Source organism: Eriocheir sinensis, chromosome 29, assembly GCF_024679095.1.
Source record: "Eriocheir sinensis breed Jianghai 21 chromosome 29, ASM2467909v1, whole genome shotgun sequence".
In the NCBI taxonomy this organism is placed as follows: Eukaryota; Metazoa; Arthropoda; class Malacostraca; order Decapoda; family Varunidae; genus Eriocheir; species Eriocheir sinensis.
The window spans coordinates 14,948,679-14,967,851 of NC_066537.1; the positions used below are offsets into that span (position 1 = coordinate 14,948,679).

At 45.6% G+C, this 19,173-nt stretch overlaps 1 pseudogene; it reads right to left on the reverse strand.

The window, feature by feature from the left end:
• Positions 1–757: 757 nt before the first annotated feature.
• LOC127005286 (focadhesin-like) lies at positions 758–17,031 on the reverse strand (annotated as a pseudogene).
• Between the last annotated feature and the right edge of the window lie 2,142 nt (positions 17,032–19,173).

The following is a 19,173-nucleotide window of genomic DNA, read 5'->3' on the forward strand; positions in this document are numbered from 1 at the left end:
TAAGGGTGCTGAGTGTTGCTGAGGAAGTGCTGAAGGGTGCTGAGGGAGAAGCAAAGGATGCTGAGTGTTGCTGAGGGAGTGCTGAAGGGTGGTGGGAGGTCAGCTTTAAGGGTGCTGAGGTTGCTGAGGGAGTGCTGAAGGGTGGAGTGAGGTCAGCTTTAAGGGTGCTGGAGTGTTGCTGAGGAGTGCTGAAGGTGGAGAGGTCAGCTTTAAGGGGTGCTGAGTGTTGCTGAGGAGTGCTGAAGGGTGGTGAGGTCAGCTTTAAGGGTGCTGAGGAGTGCTGAAGGGGTGTGAGGGACTGAGGTAGCTGAAAGAGTGCTGACAGGTTCTGGGGCTGATGAATAATAGTAATAAAGCATATGAAAGAATTTAAGTAAAGTAAGATAACAAGCAGCAGCAATAATGAACAATAATGACAGGCCAGTAAACAGTGAATATTCCCATGATGTGAAGGCAATATTTGGCTTGTTGACATATAAAACCTAAACCATCGCTGAACAAACACCCACTGCTCACCCTCTTAACACAAGGCGACCAGTGACTAACAGGAACTAAGACTGCAAAGGAAGCCTGTTGACTTCAATTCCTCAAGGTTATAATTCCCAGTAGCCCCCTGGATCTGCTTCTTGGAACAAAGCTGTAGAAGCTGCAAAAGGAGCCAAGGAAGTTGAGAAAGGCTGGCAACAAGTGATATGGAATACATCAGAGGTGGCTGATGCATGAAGGCACAGCACCTCCTGAAACCACATTGCATGAATCAAATCGGGTTTACTACAAGGAGCGTAATGACTTTGTTCCACATGGACTGGGTGAGGCTGGGGTTGATGCGTGTGGCCAGCAGCAGGATGGGTGAGGCCAGGTGGTAGGATGGCCGAGTGCTGGCTCAGCAGGTGTGCAGCAGGACACCAGCCAACCTGTGCAGCTGCATCAGGGTCTCTCCACTCCATCGCTGGCCTGAGAGTGTCACCAGGAGGGCAGGAGGAGGTGGTCCCTGAGGGGGCGTGTCAGCCAGCACCTCCATGCTGCTGCTGGTTGCCCACAGTCCGGACCACACCACCAGGCTCATCACCAGCAGGTCCAGGTAGAAGCTGACGAGCTGCCTCTGTTCGTGGTGCCGCCACCAGATCATCGGCCACGCCTGCTTTCTTCATGTGCCTCCTGCAGGCGCCCAGCAGCTGTAGGAACCAGGTGGTGGCCTCGGTGACCTGGCAGCGGTGACCAGCGTGGAGGACATCACCCGCAAGAGGTGAGCGGTCTCGGGCAGCGTGGCAGCAGAGTCCGCACCAGGTCGTTGAGCCACGGGCAGTGCCAGCTCCTCTGGTCACGCCTGCCACGTGGCAGTGAGCACGAGGCAGCGCCGGGTACAGCCTCGCCTGTCACCTCCCACCACAGGCGCCGACGGGGAAGTCAGCCGCCGATGTGCTTCTGCAGGTCGGCAACGAGGCCTTGTAGAGCGAAGGTATAGCTCCTCACGGGGTGGGGGTCCATGTGGGTTCATTCAGCGCCTCCACGGCATTGCTCAGCACATTCCTGTTGGTGTCGAAGATGAAGTCGGCTGTCAGGTTGGGACGCAGGGCCTCTAGCAGCACCTTCATGTGAAGTGAGTCTTCCCGGCGCTGCTTGAAAACATGTGCCAGGAAGGGCTGCAGCACCGTCGGGGGCAGGCTACGCCCCAGGTGGTCCAGCAGGCCAAACAGCACCACCTCGTCCTCCTGAGTGAGGGCGCTGCCAGTGTTGGGTGTCAGCCACTGGGTGATGATGGCGCTGGCTGACCCGGATTTGTTGCACTGCCTCAACATGATCTGGAAGACGCTGTGTCGGAGGCGCTTTGTCCACCATAGTTGGCGGTGCATGTGCTGAGCTCAGCACCTTCTCCAGGAAACCCAGTTGAGGACAGGGTATGGTCGAGACAGTGACTGGCCCAGCGCCGCCATGATCAGCATGCAGCCTCAGCAGCCGCCTCCTTCCTGTGGGGTCATCACAGCTCTCCATTTTGGCAGGGCATTCCATGAGGAAGTTGACCAGTATCCTGAGGTTGAGTTGTCTCTGAAGAAGTTATAATTGGGAGGCTCAGGCTGCCCACGTGTGGCCCTGACGCCCGCCGCTTGGCTCTGCACAGCCGGTGGGAGGTAGATCCCCTGGGCAGCGCCTGCCACCTCCGTGCCACAAGACTTTTCACAAAACTCTCCACGCAGACCCAGGTGGCCCCTCGGGCAGCCTGCTATCAGCTTGATCCAGCCCAGGCCGGGACGACTCAGCACGCCCCTCAGGCTATGCATGCACTCTGGGCGTGGCCGCCTTGCTGGCGGCAGCTGGTGTCCCTGCCGACTGCATGCAGTACATATCTTGAGGGTGTAGCTGTCATAAGGAAATCTCTCCAGGGCTTCATAGGCTGCCTCTCACCACTGAGAGGGACCTGGGGAGGATGGGAGAGTGAGTGTAGTGAGGAACCCCATGCAGACTACACTCACACAAGTAATAAAGTAAAAAGTAACCTGACCTCTCACATGCAGGCCAATGGGCTTCCTGTCATCAAGTAAGAGGAGGCAACACTCTTTCACCAAACTCAAAAAACACTTTGACAACAGACAAAGGGATGCCACAAGGACAGGTTAGTTTCAAGGATGGCAGACCTCCATGAATCAGCCCAGTCCTAGAGATTGGTGGGTCAATCCAAGGTGAACTTATATTCACAATAATACCCCAAAATGGAAACATGATTCTTACATGAGATTCCTAACTTCACAGTAAAGAGAACAAGTCTAGGGTGTGGGTAGAGACCTGAGTAAATCAGAAACAACCCAACCCTGGAATGACCTTATACTTACAATTACTTCACCAAATGAGAACATATTCCATAAAAGAACAAATTAACGGTGTGATGGAGGCCTGAGCAAAGCAGTTAAGCCTCTTCAAAGGTTGTGAGGCTAAGACAAGCTAAGGAGGACGGGAGGCCTGAGTGAAGCAGCCAAGTCTTACAGGAAGGTGAGGCACTCCAACACCAACTAAAGCTCCACAGACAACCTAAGGCATGGCAGATACCTGTGGAGGCCGCCCAGTTCCAGAGGATGATGAGGTGCAGTCGGACGTGAACTTCTCATACCCGCACTCTCCACCTTCAGTGTTGGGATGAGGGCCAGCAGCTGACATATCCTCCGTCACCCCTCGGCCGCTTGTCCCTCACCAGCTTGGGGGGGCCACGACTTTCAGGTGGTGCGCGGAGGTCAATGACTTGGTTGGCACAGAGGTGGTAGATGCCGTCGTAAGGCAATGAGGTGGTCTGTGCTGCCCCTGCTCCCCATGGCACCTGGCTGAGGAAACCAGAGAGGAGGAAGAAGCTCCCGCCGTGCTTGGGCCGGCCTGGAGGAAGGAAAGGGTGTGAGGTGTTTTAGGGGTGATGAGGTACAGGTGAAGGTGTGCTGAGAGAAATAAAGAAAAATAATAATGACAAAAAATAGGAAGAACTTGGAGTAAAGAAAGGTGACAGTGTTCAGGAGAGAGAAAAGGAAAGAGAGATAATAAGGAAAATGAAAAGACAAATGAAAGATAGATAACATAGACATCAAGCAAAAGAAGAAAGGGATAGGAGGTGGTGCTAGTGGAGGAGAGAAAGAGAAGATAGAGGAAACACAGAGAGAAAAGACAGACAAGCAAAGACAGAGAAAGAGATAGACAAACAGACAAAGAAAAAAAAAACAAGGCCAACAAACAGAAACAAAGACAAACAGAGACAGAAGACAAACAAACATACAAACACACACACTTGGACTTGCACACTTTGCTCCCCACCAAGAAAAGAGAGGGAGAGGAAAAACAGAGAGAAAAAAAAAAGAGGCAAACACAGACAGAGAAAGGAGGTGAAAAACAGGGAGAGGAAAAACAGAGAAAAAAAAAAGGCAAACACAGACAGAGAAAGGAGGTGAAAAACAGAGATAGAAAATAAACAGACAAACAAACAAACCATGCAGTCACTTGAGCCTGCAAACACTGGTCACCAAAAAAAAAAAAAAAATAAATAAATAAAAAACAAAAAAAAAAAAAGAGATAAAAAAGAGGCAAATAGACAGAGAAAAAAAGTATATCACAAAACAAAACAACAACAAAAAAAACAGCCACACATTCACTTGGACGTACACATGATCATCACCACAAAGAAAAGAATAAGACAAAGGAAGGACAAAAAAGATAGACAGAGGCAAAGAGACAGAGAGATAGACAGAAAGAGAAAAGAGAAAACAAAAACAGCCCCAGACTCACTTGGACTTGCACACGCTGGTCACCACAAAGGCGCGGGCAATCTGCAGTTCGGTGGTGTCGATGGACTTGTCGTGGAGGAAGCGGGAGAGGTAGGAGTAGGTCCGCGGCTCCACCTTCCACAGGTCGTGCACCAGACGCAGCACCAGCGGACGGAGGGACCCGGACGACCACAGCGCCATCAGGGTCTTGAGCACCTGACCCACACACAGCTGAGAGAGGGAGGAGGTGGCAGGTTAACTTTATATTAGTTCCTTCCAGTGGGCGAATAGTTAGCTAATGAGAAGGAGAATGTGTCGTGTTAACATCTTCATCCCTCTTGGTTATTTTAGGGCGGTTAATACTGAGCTAAGAGAAAGAACATATCTCCTAATAAGGAAAAAAATACTACTACTACTACTACTACTACTACTAATAATAATAATAATGAAATACAATGCAGTTCTCGGGAATGGATCATAAAGTAGATAGGGAGATAGATAGATGAAGATGTAAGAAAACTCAGCTATCAAATTACAATGATCACCAAACAGGATGCCTCACCAAGAAGAAAAGTGTTCGGCCAATATTCTCAAAGATTTCAGGGAGCGACCAGCACACCCACACTTGGTAAGGCTTCTGCAGAGGTTTTATGTACTTCCAAGGGCAGTTCCATAAGCCAAGTAGTAGTTTAACAAGGCTACACCACGAGCACGAAACACACTCAGGAGAACCCAACATAATCTCCTTTGTGGCCTTCGGAAATATGTATTTTTGTGAGTACGGCTTTTGTAGAGGTTGTGGGTATTTCCAGGGGAAGTTCTATAGGCTTAGTGATAGTTTGACGAGACTTCTGCACCGTGAACACAATAAACCTCTCTTTTGGCCACTCTATACTGATCGCTACATGAGAGCAACAGTTAGTGGGCTTTTTTTCTTATATATTTTCTTTTTTTGGCCTTGAATTGCTCTCTGTGCTGAAAAAAAGAACAAAAAACACTCAAGAGAACAAGCATCTCTCCTTGTTGCCCTTTGGAAATATTCGCCATGAGAGCTTAAAGGATCCGAGACTTTTGTTAGATTTTTTTTTGGCCCTTGAGCTGCCTCCCTAGCTGGAAAAAAAAGAGAAAAAAAAAACGGGTCCTGAGTTACGAGCATAGGGGACACCTGCCTTGTTGACGGGCGAGAGGAGGAGTGTGTAGAGGATGGTGAGGCGCTGCAGGGTCCGGCCCAGCCTCCAGGGCGGTACCCGCGGTATAGCACCATGGGGAACACTCCAGCGCCAGGCTCTGCTTCATCACCTCGCTCCAGCACCCAAGAGGAAGACAGGATGGTGAGGGCTGAAGAGGGGGGTGAGGGGTCTCTGGGTTGTATTTTAAAACATTTCGTTGCCCAAGTTCACATATTTGACATGGCTTTCGTAGGAGCTGTAGGCCTTTCCAGGGGTAGTTTTATGACCCTGGTGGTAGTTTGACCCTTCTTCTGCGCCATGAACCTTAAAAACACTTATGAAAACCCGATTGATCCCTTCTTTGACCTTTAGAAATAGTTGATGTAAGAAGCGATGGTGTCTTAAAATACAGCCCTCTCTCTCTCTCTCTCTCTCTGCTGTACTCTGTCTGTCTGCCTGTCTTGCTGTCTCTCCTCTTTTTATCCCTCTCATTCTCTGTTTCTTAGCTTGTCTCTGTCTGTCTGTATGTTTGTCTCCCTTAGTCGTTCCTTCTTGCATTCTTTCTTTTTTAGTTTGTCTGTGTCTGTCTCTCTCTGTCTGTCTGTATCTCTTACTCTCTCTCCTTTTTGTTTCTCTTGTCTGTCTGTCTTTTCTCTTTTTTCTTTCTCATTCTCTCTTTCTTTGTCTGTCTGTCTGCATGTCTTTGTCTCATATTTTCTCTATCTTAATTTCTCTCTGTCTATCCTCTTTTCTTCTTGCGTTCTCTCCTTCTCAGTTGTCTGTCTGCCTCTGTCTGTCTGTCTATCTCTGTCTGTTAGTCTGTTTCTCTCTCCCTCTCTCTCCTTTTTCATCATTCCTTCTTTCTTTCTCAGTTGCTTGTCCATCTCTATCCTTTTCTGTCTGTCCATCCATCTGTCTGTCTCTTTGTCTGTTTCTCTCTCCCTCCCCACACAGACCTTGGTAGCCTGCTGTACAGACTGTGGCGTGGAGCCCTGGTAGAGGAACACGGAGGTCACGATGGTGTGGTAGAAGCTGGAGATCTGGTTGGCGGAGGCGGCGAGTTTGGTGAGCCAGTCGGAGGCCAGTTGCGGGTCCTTCACCAGGCGGTCCGAGAACTCCAGCGCCGGGAGGAAGGACACGAGGCTCGGGTGTATGCAGCAGAGCGTCTCCCAGTGCTCATTGCCTGGAGGGGTCGTTGTTGTTTTTGTTAGTTTTTACAGCAAAGGGAGATAGACAAGAAAATGAGAAAAAAAGAATGAATGATGAAAAGGAGAGAGGGAGAGAGAAACAGACTAACAGACAGAGATAGACAGATAAACAACTGAGAAAGAAAGAATGATGAAAAAGGAGAGAGAGGGAGGGAGAAACAGACTAACAGACAGAGATAGAGATAGAGGCAGACAAGTAGATGAGAAAGAAAGAATGGATGATGAAAAGGAGAGAGAGGGAGAGAGAAACAGACTAACAGACAGAGATAGAGATAGAGGCAGACAAGTAGATGAGAAAGAAAGAATGGATGATGAAAAGGAGAGAGAGGGAGAGAGAAACAGACTAACAGACAGAGATAGACAGACAGACAAACAGAGATAGAGGCAGACAAGTAAATGAGAAAGAAAGAATGAATGATGAAAAGGAGAGAGAGGGAGAGAAAAACAGACTAACAGACAGAGATAGAGATAGACAGACAAACAACTGAGAAAGAAAGAATGCAAAATGAGGAGAGGAAAGGGAAAAACAGATTAACTAACAGACAAATAGAGACAGACAGACAGGCAGACAGTAGCTAAAGGGTAAAATCCAAAACGACAAAGAAAGCCTGCTAAGAACTACTCCTATACGTAAAAGAAAATATAATAGAGTTGACAGACCTAAGATGACCTGAAGATGGTGTGTGGAGGAAGATATGAGAAGGATGAACGCCAGGGAGGAGAGAGCAGAGGGCCTGGAAACAGTGCTCAGAGGGAAAGACTCCGATGGTTTGGACATGTGAAGAGAGCAAGGGAGGATACAGTGCTGGGAGTTTTGGAGAGATTGGAGGTAGAGGGAAGGAGACCAGTTGGTAGACCGAGGACTTCAGGGAGGAGAGGGTAGAGGACCCGGAAACAGTGCTCAGAAGGGAAAGACTCCGATGGTTTGCACATGTGAAGAGAGCAAGGGAGGATACAGTGCTGGGAGTTTTGGAGAGATTGGAGGTAGAGGGAAGGAGACCAGCTGGTAGACCTAGGACTTCAGGGAGGAGAGAGTAGAGGAACTGGAAACAGTGCTCAGAAGGGAAAGACTCTGATGGTTTGGACATGTGAAGATACAAGAGAGGATACAGTGCTGGGAGTTTTGGAGAGATTAGAGGTAGAGGGAAGGAGACCAGTTGGTAGACCTAGGAAAGCATGGAGAAGGTGTATACAGGAAGACTTGGCATTGATGGGATTGGATGAGCATCAGGCAGAAGACAGAGTAGAATGGAGGAGAGCCATAAAGCATCCAACCGCTCAGGAAAAGTGAAAACGGACGAAATGATGATGATGAGGAGGAGGAGGAGGAGTGTTTTTTTATTTTTTTTATTTTTACAACAAAGGAGACAGCTCAAGGGCACACAAAAATAGGAAACAATAATAAAAAAAAGCCCACTACTCGCTGCTCCTAAAACAGATTCATAGCCCATCCAACCCCATATGGTAAAGTAAGGATGTTAAATGAGGAAAAGATGAAGAGTTGGCAGATGTTTGTGTGATCGAGAAGCCTTTGGAACCTAATCTAACCTTTCCTTTCTAGGGGTCACTGTCTTTTCAAGTAGCAGAATATTGTTGGCACTTCTCTATATTCTTTGTTTGAGCGAGGCATTATGAAGAAGTCAAGTGCAGTGTGAAAAAGCTTCTGGTGAAATAATACTCATGAAAACCCAACTGATCTCCTTTGCGGCCTTTGAATATATTTACTGCATGAATCAAATACATTTCTTATGGGCACTTTTTACTTTTGTCTGTTGTGGGAGCGGTGAGTAATACTTTTTTTTCTACACTCTTTTTGTTGCCCTTGAGCCGTCTCCTTTGTTGTAAAAAAAAAAAAATAAAAAAAAAGATAGCATGGACCTGAATCACATAAATACCTCTAAAATCCACAAATCCTACCAGCCAGTTGAGTGTTAGCCGATGCCTGGGCTGGTGTGGCCTGTACAAGGGAGATGAGGGCAGCAGCGGCAGTCGTGAGGCCCGGGACAGCTGTGCAGGGGGCGGAGAGGACCTGGAGCAGCGAGGGAAGAAGGCGCGCCCCGATGAGAGGGTTGCCGTCCTTGTGTGCAAGAAGAGTGGCGCCTGGGAAGAGTGGGAAGGTGAGAGGGCAGAGAAGGGTGGAATTCTTTCGTCAATATAACCTAATCCCATCCCTTTCATCAAACTAACTGCATTCTCTCCCTCTCATCAACCTAATCCCATCCCTTTCATCAAACTAACGGCATTCTCTCCCTCTCATCAACCTCATGCCGTCCCTTTCTCTCTCATCAACCACACTGCAGTTTTTTACCTTCCAACCACATATTTTCAAACCTTTCCCTCTTTACTTCAACAACAACCTAACTTCGTCTTATTTCACAGCAACCGAAACAGCTTAGAGGTAAAAATAAACAAACAAACAAAACAAAACATCAAGGCTACCGCTGCATACCTAGCTGGAGGAGGCTGACTTGGAGGCGGCCGGAGGTGAGGGGCAGGACCTCCGCCAAGGCACACACCGTCACGTCGCAACCACGCCCGAGCCGGGACCCGAGAAGCCGAAGGTCGCGCTCCAGAGTCCTCGTCCCCAGCCCATGTTTCTGTGGATGAGGTGGAAGGTGAAGGGATGGGTGAGCGCAGTGTTGCCAGATTATCATATCAAGCATTGTATTTACCGTTTTTAGACACTTAACCCGGTAGCAGCGGGAATCATGTTTCTTAATGGTCCCTCCAAGCGAGAAAAATGAGAAAAAATCACCCCTCACACAAACCATTTCATAATATATATCAACGCATTTGTGATCAGATTATGTATCATCTATTTTGGGGGGTTTATATCATGGCACAAATTTGGCCCGTCGCTGCTACACGGTAAAGCCACAAATTTGGCCTGTCGCTGCTACCGGGTTAACTATAGCAAAAAGACGCTAATAATTAAATCTTTCAACGGTAACTATAAATAAATGTAGTTATTGGGGTGGAGGAGACAGTTTTTCAGTCGGGAATCGGAAAACATAAGAGGCTGAGGGTGCAGGGTGAGGTGGGTTGAGGTTGTATTGGGTGTATGTGTGTTTGTGTCCTTGTTCTCATCCCTTGTTTCTGTGGGAGAGTGGAGGGTGACGGGATAGTAGTGAGGTGTGCTGGTTATGGATGTGTTTGTTTGTGTTGGGTGTATATGTGTTTGTGTTCTTGTTTCCAGCTCATGTTTCTGTGGGAGGGGTGGAGGGAGACGGGATAGTACTAGTAGTGTGGTGTGCTGGTGTCAGATGTGTTTGTGTTGGGTGTGTGTGTTTGTGTTCTTGTTTCCAGCTCATGTTTCTGTGGGTAAGATGGAAGGTGAAGGGACAGGTGTGAGGAGTGTTGGTAGTGTTGAGTGTATGTGCGTTTGTGTTTGAGTTCTTGTTTCCAGCTCATGTTTCTGTGGGTAAGATGGAAGGTGAAGGGACAGGTGTCAGGAGTGTTGGTACTGTTGAGTGTATGTGCGTTTGTGTTTGAGTTCTTGTTTCTGTGGGTAAGGTGGAAGGTGAAGTTACAGGTGTGAGGAGTGTTGGTAGTGTTGGGTGTATGTGTGCAGGGATGTGTGTGTTTGTGCATACTGGTGGTAGGTGTGTCCACCGACTCTATTGCAACTAACACTACTACCACAAGCTATTTCCACTACTATTACAATCATTTCAAACTTACTCACTACTACTGCTTCTATTCCCACCCTTAAAGCCAAGTTCGCCCCTCCCAACGTGCCACGGGACAGACGGAGCACTAATGTTACAGGATCACGCTAGCAAAAGTTTCAATCGTTACTGCTCAGCTCGCGACTAACACAGCTCTTACTGCCTAACCCCCACTAACCTAACCTCACACGACCAACCCCCACTAACTTAACCTCACACGACCAACCCCCACTAACCTAACCTCACATGACCAACCCCCACTATCCTAACCTCACATGACCAACCCCCACTAACCTCACCTCACACGACCAACCCCCACTAACCTAACCTCACACGACCAACCCCCACTATCCTAACCTAACCCACTGCTACTACAACCATTTCACCCTCACTAACTACTACTATTTTTATGCCAACCCTTGATATACCTAACACAGATCTCACTACCTACCCCCACTAACCTATCCTCACACTACCAACCTCCAAAAACCTAACCTAACCCCAATAAGCACTAAAAGAAGGACTGAGCCAAGTGCCACCCCAGTCCCCACTCACCAGGGCTGGCGGGAGGGCCATGAGGAGGCAGGGCAGGATGGCGGACTGGAGGCGCGTCAGGTTCTCCCTCACAGACATCGTGGCCAGCGTCGTCAGCACCATCACCTTGCGCTCCACGTGGTCCCGGCTTGTGTCCTGGGGGTGGGATGGTGGGGGGGTTAGGAGACCACTGAGAGATGCTTAATGGCTTGAGTCTTATGGGGGAGTTATGAGGTCATGGTTATGGAGAGTTTGTTATCTATCTCCTCTCGTTTGATGTACAGTAAATGCTCAATAGAAAGAACCTTGATGATGCGAATTTGATGTAATGCATGAACTCTTGTGTCCGGTAGGGGGTTATGAGGTTACTTAGGGATGATTATTGTTGAACTTTTTGTCTTTCTCCTTGATTGAAAGAACCTTAACCCGGTAGCAGCGGGGATCATGTTTTTTAATGGTCCCTCTAAGCGAGAAAAATGAGAAAAAATCATCACTCACACAAACCATTTCATAATATATATCAAAGCTTTTGTGATCAATATATGTATCATCTATTTTGGGGGGTTAAAATCATGACACAAATTTGGCCCGTTGCTGCTACACGGTAAAGCCACAAATTTGGCCCGTCGCTGCTACACGGTAAAGCCACAAATTTGGCCCGTCGCTGCTACCGGGTTAATATAATGCATGAAATCTTGTGTCTTCTATTAGGCTAGCCATTACCTTGATGTGGAAGCTGAAGATGAAAAAATATGTGAGACTAATGTGGATGGCTTTTTATTCACCATCAAATCTTATCATTACTTTGCTGAATAAATAAGATAAGAATGAATAGGAATACATCACAAATCTCCTCTTGGGGAACTCATTACTATGATGGGGAAGATAAAAGGAGAAAGACCAATAATTAAAGTAGGCTAAAGTAAAAGGAAAATAAAATAGAAAAGCAAGACACCGGCAAAGTGTACGGAAAAACAGAGCTCAGAGCAAAGTGAAGTAACTAAGTGTGTAGAGTTAAGTATTTGAGTCTAAATAATGATGATGAAGATAAATAAGTGACTTTTTATTCCTCATTATATCTTATTGTTTACTTTGTTGAATAAAGAATACATGAGTGAAACAAAGCATATCAGAAGTCTCCTCCTGGGCTAGTCATTACCCTGATGAGCGCAAGACAATGGTGAGCAACACATGAATGACTTATATTCTCACCCAGCCATTACTCTGAATAAACAAAATAAGAATGAAACACAAAGACATGCATTGCCCCCAGAGGCTAGTCAGTACCCTGATGAGTGTTGCGATGCGGCAGAGCAGTGGCACGAGGCTGTGGTGCGTCTGGGCCGAGGCGAGGAGGGCGAGCAGCGGCCGTGCCAGCCACAGTGTGCCCTCCGTCAGGCAGAAAGTGTGGAGCAGCAGCGGCCGGAGCTGACTGGAACTGCCCTCCCTCACCCTGCAGTGGTGGTGGTGTGGAGGTGGTGAGGGTGAGTGGTGGTGGTGAGGATGGTGGTGGTGGGGAGGTGGTGAGGGTATTAGCTCAGTAAAAAATTAATACCTAGTTAAAGGAACACTATCATAAAATCCTATAAAAGCACAAGTACATGAGAGGTAAATAACTATATGAGAGCGATGAATCAGCAAACAAAGAAACAATAAATGCCAATAAAAGTAAAAACATTGCCAGAAAAAAGTTCAAAAACTAATCAGACATATTTTTCATGAAACGAATGATACAACACAAACAATGAAGGTAAAAAAATGGAATAACTCTATAAAACCTCACAAAAAGTTGATATTCCTTTAGTGCTAAAGAAATAAAGAAATAAAATGTACTCAAATTTCATAAGAGGAATGATATGACAAGGCAAATGATAAAAATAAAAGAAAAAAACTATTAATAACGGCATCATAACTCAAAACTAAAAAAGGTCTATATTCCTTCACTGCTAAAGATGGACACAAATTTCATAAAGAAGGACTGATGTAAAAAAAAAAAAAAAAAAAAAAAAAAAATGTACTGACAGGATACCAACACATAAAATAAGTCAATATTCTTTCACTGTCAAGTAAATAAATAAATAACGGGGTCAAAACGTTAGAGGTCAGTCCAGCACCCCCCCTTTACACCTCACCTCTTGTCAGGGTGTCGCAGGAGGTGGGCGGCCTCCTCCAGCAGGGCCGGCGCCAGGTCCTGCCGCTTGCTGAGGAGGGTGACATAGGGGTGCGTGGGGCCGGTGGGTGGGCCGGTGAAGGGGCACGTGACGGCCGCCTCCTCCCCCTCAGCGGTGGACAGCAGCAGCACCACCTCTGTCACGCCCTGCAGGAGCACGCTGGGACACCTGCACAGAGGAAGGAAAACATTAATTTATTTTATTTACTTATTTATTCATTTTTTTACATTAGAAGAAACAGTTCAAGGGCAAAAACATGACAAAAAAAGTCCACTCAGCACTGCTCCTGAAAACAAATAGAAAGTTATTAATATTTCCTCAAGCATTTCTGCTCATTCATTTCCACTCTTTGTCTTCCTCTAATTATTTTCAATGATTCATTTGTACTGTACTTGATCTTAAGTAATTTTCTACAAACTTTCAAATGATTACTTTGTGCTATACATGATTCAGAAAGGCTCAGAGTTATATAGTACTCTCTATTTTTTCTACATTAACAGCAATTCTAAATAAATCATAAACATTTCTATTGGTTTCATGATGTATGGGTGATAATCCTTAAGTCACAATGCAATTACTTTTTTACAAGATAAAATTTTGTACACGTCAATAAATCCTCATTTAGGTTACTTATCTATGTCAAATAATAAACAACATGAATGCAGCAGTGGATGGAGTGGAACAAGCCTGGCAGACAAGTGGTGAGTGCTCAAACAATTGGTACCTTTAAGAAAATGTTAGATGAATTCATGGATAAGGAGGACGGGTGGTGATATAGGGCATTGGGAAACCACTCAGGAGCTGCCCTGAGTAGCCTGACTGGGCACTTGCAAACTCCTTATGTTTATGTTCTCAAAATGCACTTTCCCACAATACTCTGACTAAAATTCAATCGCCTATTTAGTTATTAGGCTACACAGGCTTTTAGTATCTTTTTGTTTTGTGTGTGTGTGTGCCCTGATTGAGCTGTATTCTTTACTGTAAGAAAAAAAAAATAATCTCTCTCTCTCTCTATATGATTTCATGTTACGGCTAGCAAGTTTTTTAGTGCAACAGTTCCTAGCCCACAATATTTACCCATACGCTTACTTTGCATTGGTCACATCTGCCAAGAAGTTCTGCAGTGTGGCCGGGGCAGGGAGCTGGCCAGAGCGGACCAGCGTCATCAGCGCCTCCATGGCCAGCGCTGCCTCTGTCGCCCCCCCAGTGTTGGCTGTCTTCCATAGGATCTTGACCTCTTCTGTCTGGGTGGTGGTGGAGGAGGAGGTGGAGGAGGAGGAGGAGGAGGAGGAGGAGGAGAAAGTAGAGGAGGGGGAGGAACAAGACAAAGAGGTAAAGTGTTGGAAGAAAGGTGAAAAGAAAAAGGAAAATTTCAGTTAAACATTTACAAGCATTGATTAAACTATGAACGAGAGCACAGATGTCCTTCTTACCATGCTTAATGCTTGACTGGGTATACCTCTCACTATAGCTATTGTGAACATAACCTAAGGAACAGCAGTGGTAAGGTAGGTCTCAGCTCAACTACAAAACATGCTTTATATAAGATTGATTTTGTGGAAGTGGATTTTAAACTATGAACACCTTAACCTAAACACCCACCCACCCACCTACCTACCCACACCCACACAGTCTTCTTCTTCTTCTTTTGACCTGTTCTGCTTTGTATCGCTTCTTAGGTCCTCCTTGATACTTCTTTACACTTCTATAATTCACTACACACACTTAATTACTACACTGTGCACACTTCACCCTGCACTGAGCTCTGTTTTTTTCTGTTCACTTTGCTTCCACTGACTTTGCTTTCTATTTTCTTTTCTTCACTTTAGCTTACTTTTTTCTTTTCTTTTGGATTTACCTTTACGTACATGCATGCCTCCTCACCTCATACAGAACTGTCTCAATCTTGTACTTCTCCAACAGAGTGTCGTAGAGTTTGGTGATGGCCTGGAGGAACAGAAGAGGTGAAATGTTATCAGCCATACAGTTACTGAGATTATGGCATAAATACCAACTGCATAAATATTTGAGGATCTGCCAAGAGATTAAGGGGTGAGGCATGGTGCTCTGAGATGGTTTGGACATGTGAGAAGAATAAATGAAGATGACTTACTGAGGAAAGTGTATGAGAGCAAGATTGAGGGAGATGGTATCAAGGGGAGACGACCAGTAAAATGTGTCAAAAGAGTGGACTGGTGAGAGATTTAGCAGGTGAAAGATTGAATGTGCAGAGAGGGAGTGCTGAACAAGGAAAACTGGAGACAAGTAAATTATAAGAGCAATGAATTTAACTTTTAGAAATGACAGAGTGATTAGGTAAAGGTAGAGGAAGAAGAGAGCAGACCAGCTGGAAGACTGAAGGTGACTTGGCGACGGTGTGTGGAGGAAGACATGAAAAGGCTTAACAGCAGAGAAGAGAGAGTATATGATTGTCAAGAGTGGGAGAGATTCATAGCCTGTCTAACTCCAAAAGGAAAGATAAGGATGTTGAAGAAGAAATGACAATGATTAGGAAACATGTTAACAAGCTTTAATTTGAATAGAATGAAATATTTACTCCTCAGTCTCATCACTTACTTGGCTCTGAAGGAAGACATTGCCAGAGTTAATCTTCTGCTCATACTCCTCCATTGCACCTCACTCCTCCGCCCCTGAAACATTAATTAGGATAAATGTATACACTCACTCCTTTCCTCCTGTAGCTATCATCGTGCAATAAACTGTTGTCCAGATACTTTTCCTTTTCAACAAAAATAGGCAATTCAAGGGCAAGAAATGGAACATACAAAAAGGCGACAACAGTACTATTCCAACAAAAGTGACAGTTAAGGTAGTCTCACTGGTGTATCAGTCAGGCATGTTGGACCACTTATCTCTCCCAGCTAGTCTGGGACTACCAGGTGGGAGTGACACTACCAAATGAGTAAACTCCATCCATCCACCAATACAATATATGGCTCCAGATTATTGTTAAACAAACAAACACATAAGCTTAGGTAGTGTAGTGGTTAACCCAGCTAAGTATGGATCTATGGGCCAAGGTTAAATCCTGGCCTAGGGCAGTCTCATTCATTACACTGGTAAGGTATTATAGTATGGGGAGGATGGCAACGTATCATTACTTAGTAAGCCAATGCCTTATGGCCTGGTTGATAACTAGTGAGGGAGGTGTTTGGTGTTCATTGACCCACTGCTCAGTAAACAGACACTCCAACAGGGAGCAGCTGGGCCAAGAGAACCCAGTGTCACGGCCCAGAAGTTACAGAAACAGCAGCTACGCATGCGCGGGCGACTCCAGGGCAAGGTAAACAAACACGGACTAGCCTTGGCGGACCAGAACGACACTCATACTCGATCGTGTGAATCTAATTAAGCTATAAATCATCTAGTTTGTTTGCCTTCATATACTGACAGCATAAAGTGTGTTATAAGTGGGCCACATAGACAGGTTTCGAGGGTTTGTGGTAAGAGAAAAACTGTGTTTAGTTTGTGTGAATAGTGAGTATCTTTGTTAATTGGTAGGTGTACAGTTGTTCACATGATACCTTAAAGTTGCATTTTGTGTGTTAGCAGCATATACGTGCCGAAAATTCCCTGCGTTTGTTTACTTCGCACGCGCATGAGCAGATCCTCGTTTGTAACTTATGGGCCGCGACACCGGCACGCTGCACCCCAAACAGTGGCGGCGGCGAACATGTGTCAGCACTCATGCAACAGACTGACCATGTGCTGAATGTACAGGAACACGCCCCAGGATCCAGCACGTGGTCAGGGCGAGGTGACCCACACAAGGCACCCCGACATAGACAAGGGTGCCGGGCAGGGCCGTGTGTCACGCTGCCCGGCACACTTCAGGTCACGGTCGGGAGTTTTGTCTTCGTGGCGCCACTCCCTCATGTTGTCCTTCACTCTCTTACGTCCATCCTTATCTTTACTTTTCTTTTCTCCCTTTACCCCAAATTCCTGTATTGCTCTTTCCCCTGCCCCGCCTCACCTTGCCAGCTGACGTCCACGGCGGTTTTGTTGTTGTTGTTGTGGCGGTGATGAGCATAAGCCTTCCCAACGGGGCTCCTAAAGTGTTGTCATTATCATTCATCTACTGCATTCTCTATTACACTCTACTTCATCTACTACGTTAATCACTATATACTACAGGAAGAAAAGAATGAGGGAGGGAGGGTAAAAAGTAAATGAAAGAAAAAGATATTGGTGAAAGAAGAAGCGAGGAGAGAGTAGGGAGAGGGAAGGAGAGGAAGGGTGAAACAAGAGTAAAGAGAGGGAAAAGGAAGGAAAGAAGAGAGGAAAAGAAAGGAGATAGAGGAAGTGAGTAGGGGAGTGGAAAGGAAAGGGTGAAGCGAGGGAGTAAAGACAGAGTAGGGAGAAGATTAAAAGAGAGGGAAAGAAAGGAGAGGAAGGTGAAAGAACCGTGAAACAAGAGAGTGAATGCAAAGAAATCAGATGAAACAAACAATTCTAGACTTCATCCAAATTAAACAGGAAAGACAAGGGAAATAAACCACACATCTGTTTTGCATCTTTTATTTCAACACGATATCATGGAGAGAAAACGAACACTTCTATAGTATAAGCCTGAACTCTTGCCTTAACGTAGGTATAACGATACTTACGCTATATAGAAGGAAAAGTCCCCTATTCAGTAAGTAGTTAATGTTATATATATGTGGAGCCTTTCTTCCTTTCCTCCTTAATAAGATATGTATAATCTCCTTGGAACACACATTAAATATTTTTTGCTGGGGCGGAATCTTCAAATTTGTCTATGTTTATCTGTCTGTCTACTGCCTGTTAGCATACATATATCTTTCCCTTCCTGTCTGTTAGCTTGCCTGCAAATGTACTTCTCCGCCAACCTCCCGTCTGTTTAATGGTCTGTGTCTGTCTGTTTACCTTTAGGCTATTTGTTTCCATACATATTTCTTTGCCAACCGGTCTGTTTAACTGTCTGTCTGTTTGCATATATATATTTCTGTGTTTCTGTCTATCTACCTGTCTAATATCTGTCTGTGTGTGTCTGTCTGTCTATCTGTCTATCTCTATTTGTGACTCTTCGCCTTCATCTCTGCCTTCCTGTCTACCTCTATCTATATATCTGTTCTGCCTTCTATTTCTGTATGTGTGTCTGTCTGTCTGTCTATCTGTCTACCTCTATTCTTGACTCTCTTCGCCTTCTTCTGTGCCTTCCTGTCTTTCTATATCTATATCTGTTTGTCTATATGTGTTTCTATTTGCCTGCCTACCTACCTAACACTCTGGCTATATACCAATCTCCCTTCCTGTGTTAGTCTGTGTTTCTGTGGCTAACTATCTACCTGTCTCCCTATCTATATACCTGTGCTTACCTGTTTATCTACGTAATTACATGGTCTATCTACCTTTATATTTATCTGCTTGTTTCGGTCCAAATCTACTAAAACATCTTTCTACCTGTGTTTCTCTATGTTTACTTGTTTATAATTCAGTCTATAAAGCTGTCTGTCTGCTTGCTTATTTAAATACCTGATCTGCCTTTCTCTTTGTCTATATGTGATTCTATGTCTACCTGTCTGCGTTTCTGTCTGTGTTCTGTGTCTGTTTATTTAAGCTGTGTCTGTCTCCCTGTCAACCTCTGCACGTCTTCCTATTAGTGGCATCCAAACCCTTCCAACACACTGCCTTCTCGCCCCTAAGTCTTGCGTTGTCTCCTCAGTGTCTATAAAACGGCGCTACGGTTCTCTACGTCTGCTAAGAGATGATCCCCCTCGTACAGACCTCCGCCTCCTCCTCCTCCTCCTGCTCCTACGGTACTGTACATGGCGCAGGGGTATAAAAGGTTGTCTTATGCCTTACTTACTTGGTTACTGGTTGACTTAGTATTTAACTATTTATGGGCTAGTGTTTTTGATTATGGGAATGTGTGTTTGGGGGGGGGAGGGGGGTAGTGTATGTATGAATGTGTGTGTGTGTGTGTGTGTGTGTGTGTGTGTGTGTGTGTGTGTGTGTGTGTGTGTGTGTGTGTGTGTGTGTGTGTGTGTGTGTTTCATTATTGCTTTCATATTCAAAAGTGATATGTCGACAGGGATTTTATGTTTGCTTGTTTGCTTGTTTGTTTATTTGTTTGTTTGTTTGTTTGTTTGTTTGCGTGTGTGTGTGTGTGTGTGTGTGTGTGTGTGTGTGTGTGTGTGTGTGTG